Source organism: Herpailurus yagouaroundi, unplaced genomic scaffold (assembly GCF_014898765.1).
Source record: "Herpailurus yagouaroundi ecotype Mexico unplaced genomic scaffold, PumYag 67641, whole genome shotgun sequence".
Lineage (NCBI taxonomy): Eukaryota > Metazoa > Chordata > Mammalia > Carnivora > Felidae > Herpailurus > Herpailurus yagouaroundi.
This window is the reverse complement of record NW_024420442.1, coordinates 4,530,001-4,533,758: the sequence shown is the minus strand read 5'-3', so window position 1 is coordinate 4,533,758 and position 3,758 is coordinate 4,530,001. Positions and strand designations below refer to the sequence as shown.

The 3,758-nt window shown below is 41.6% G+C and overlaps 1 pseudogene; it reads right to left on the bottom strand.

Annotated features, from left to right (window-relative positions):
• Positions 1-1,537: 1,537 nt before the first annotated feature.
• Positions 1,538-2,004, bottom strand: LOC121025437 (39S ribosomal protein L18, mitochondrial-like; annotated as a pseudogene).
• Positions 2,005-3,758: the final 1,754 nt, after the last annotated feature.

The window sequence follows — 3,758 nt, the reverse complement described above, 5'->3', positions numbered from 1 at the left end:
CATATCACACAAATGGCATTAGAAGGAAATATTATTACCCTTGTTATTTGGTAAGAAAATTGAGACTCAAAGAGGTAAGTTGACTCCATCTAGCTAGCAACTGACATTTGCACTAACAGTGGGTCAAAGGACAGAGAAAAATTTGAGAGAAGGGATCTAGAAAGATCTTGAACACTGCGGTGCAGGCTAGGGTGAGACCCAGGGTGGGGGGCACTAAGTACCCAGAGAATACAGAGTAGCTGAGCTTCAGGCAGAAAGGGAGGTAGATGTGTAGGTGAAGAAGACAAACTTTTCCCACTCCAGAACTCTGCAGAAGATAGACTCTGCCAGTGGCCTTAGAGTATGCAGATCCACACTCAAGGATCTTTTAAAAAACACAGCATAGCATTGGGTCTGTCAGTGTCCAAAAATAAACTAAAGTAACACAAATCTGAGAAGTAAGCAACCCGGGTTCTGGTGCTGGCTCCACTAATTACTAGCTGCATGATCATTTGTGCATTTTTCCATCTATCTCTTTGAACTTTGGCAAAAGAAGAGCGGCCATAGAGAATGAAAAAGACCACAGGACTTGTGACCAGAAGACCAAGTCTTCAAGATTCAACAAAGCATTCAGTATATGCTGTGCACTGATCTCATCTTTGGGGATATAGACATGAACAGGACAGGTAAGACCCCTATTAATATTTAGTTTGCATTCTAGTGGCAGTGAACACAGAGGATGATCAACCAAATAAGCAAACAATGTGAATGATATGTGCTATGCAAAAAATAGATTCTGACTACAAAAATGTGGGGCAAGTGACTTTCCTTCTGCACCTCAATCTCTGGTCTTTAAAAAAATGCTAACACCTCAGGCCAGGACTACTGCACAGATTTGCTGTAAGGATCAAATGAAAGAATGGACTCAAAAGCTAATTGTGTAATGCAAATTGTTTACACAATCTTTACCAGAAAGGAAGGAGAAATCTTCTGACCACTTCACTGCTGGGAGCCAGCAAAGAAACTGAGCATGCCAGAGATTCTGTTGTTTCCAAAGACAAGATATAAAAGGGCATGCTCACTAACAACATATAAAAGGATACCAATCAATATAGACCACAATGTTCTCCTCTGTGGGTAACTAGAAAGGAGTGTTAGAAGAAAATGAGTTGAGACTCAAGCTAAATCAGAGAAAATTCTCACTTCACATATTTGAGGGTTTTTGTTTTGTTTTGTTTTTGTTCATTATGTGTGTTTCTTCTTTAACTTAGAAACAACATTTAATTTGACCTTCAAAAGTTAATTACAACTGGCAACAGCTTTTCTCAGATACTTCTCTCAGGTTCAAGAGAGGGGAGGAATTTAGCCCTTGATGAAAAACACACACATACACACACAACACTCCAGGGGAGGGGAGGATAACCTTAAATAGTAATAACATTCCACAGCTACATGATTGGATAAAACTTCCAAGCTGGCTGTTCTTCCAGATGCTTGCTTCAGAAGGATGTAACAGCTCATAGCTTTATATTTACACACTTGAAACAAAGCTTCTGTTTCATTCATAGACTCTCTGAGGCTCCTACAACACCACATCACCTTCTGTCATGGCACTCGGTAGTCCTCTCATCCAGTCTGCAGCTGCCTCCCAAGCAGTGGGGTGGGAGACCATGAAGTTGATTCCTTTACTCTCATAAGCCACCACATTTTTGGTGCTGTCAAGGTACTTTTTTTTAATAGCCCATTCTAAGTGGATACTGAAACCCCAACCTGGCCATTGTGATGTTCAACAAGTGTTCCCACATTATGCTGAGACTTAATAATTCACAACTGGTGCCAGAACTCACAGAGGGCCACATTGTCCACCCCCCCCCCCCAACCTTGCTTTTTCCTGGCTAGAGCTAAGAGCTCCAGATTGCAGGGCTTCTAGTCCAGAGGGTCTACATCAGGCTTTACCACTGGCTTGGCACTGGTTGAGAGTGCTGTGACTCCACGCCTGGGGTTCCTGCAAACAGAAACTCCCATAATCACGCTCACTGGCCACAGCCATATTAACTCAACAAATTTAGTTTTTGTTGCTGGAATTCATAGGACATGCAAAAGCTAAACTTGAGACAACATCAGTAAGTGGCCTCACAGCCTTCAATTCAAATAAATTATTATGCAAACCCTAAAATTGAGTATTGTATACCACTGGCAGAAACAGAACTGAGCATAGGTAAAAGGACACCCAGGCAAGAGAGTCTAGGTGTATAGATGGAAGCTGGCATTATAGGCCCATGCTTTGTAAGTGAAGTTATAACCCACAGTTCAGAAGAGAGGGAGAGAGAGAACACCAAAAACAAACTCTTAGGCCTACTTTACCAGAACAGTACTGGTCAGCAGCTTAGCAATGTGCTAGAAGACAAGTTATTTAAGTCTTATTTATCTCACTTCCACAAGTAACTTCCTACAGCACGGGTTCTAAACTTTGGTTGCACATTACAATCACTTGGTATGTTTTAAAAGAAGCCCATTCTCATTCTCAGAGACTTGAATTTAATTACTCTACAGCATCTCAAGGTGGTGTTATCATTATAGCACACAGAGGGGATTCTAATGTATAGCCAGCTTGAGAACAAATGGGTCTACAATGGGTTTGAATGGCCACCATAGATATGAATAGCATTCCTCACTACCTGTGTTCCATCAGCCCTTCCAAGTACTAGTGGTGCTCAATAGATCACAAGTGAGAAGATGTAAAACCAGGAGCATTTCATGAACACCCATCAGAAGTCCCTCAACCTCTGTCCTCTGCTCCTCGGTGACCCACCCCACTGCACACAGTTTATACCTCTGTCAAAACATGCATCCCACATGTCATTCATGACTAGGAGATAAATACAGTATTTCTCCACCCAGGAACAGGGAATGTGGCTTAGCTGTCCCTGTCTCTCACCACATGCCAAAAGAGATCCTATGTAATAAGTACTTTCAGAGTCGGTGTTCACTGAATAATTTCATCCCAGCTGGAGCCAAATAATACCTTGTGGATGAGAGGGTGGGGCAAGAGGGAAAGGGGGGAGGACAGGGAAAGAATACGAACAAAGAAAGTGGAAGAGAAGGGAAAATGAAGGCATAAAAATGGTTACCAAACAGAAGCAAAGTCACCACAAAGAATTTTCAGAGCTGGAAAAGCCCTCATAAATCACCTAATCTAGTTTCTAAAATAATGGCTTTTAGGGCCACCTGAGTGGCTCAGTTGGTTAAGCATCCAAATCTTGATTTCAGTTCAGGTCATGATCTCACAGTTCATGATACTGACCCCAAGTCTGGCTCCTCCATGCTGACAGCACAGAGCTTGCTTGGGATTCTCTCTCTCCCTCTCTATCTGAGCCTTCCCTGCTCATACACGCGAGTGTTGGCTCGCTCTCTCTCTCTCTCTCTCCATCTCCCTCTTTCTCCCTCGATAAACACTGAAAAATTATAATGATCTTTAAGCTATATAGACCCTTTGAGTTACTTCTTAATACCAAGATTCCTTGGCCTCATCTGAACTTACAGACTCAAAAATAAATAAACAAACAAACTTACAGACTCAAAGGATAAAGAAATGAACGATGACCAAAAATATGAACTTTTAACATACTCCTTTGCATGGTTCTTATACGCCTTCAAATTTGAGAATCCTAGTTTAAATTCACTCATTTTTCAAAAAGGAAAACATGACCATAGAGGAACAAAGGAATTTTCTGAAGGTCATAATGCTCATTAGTGGCAGAAACGGAACTTCAAAACAC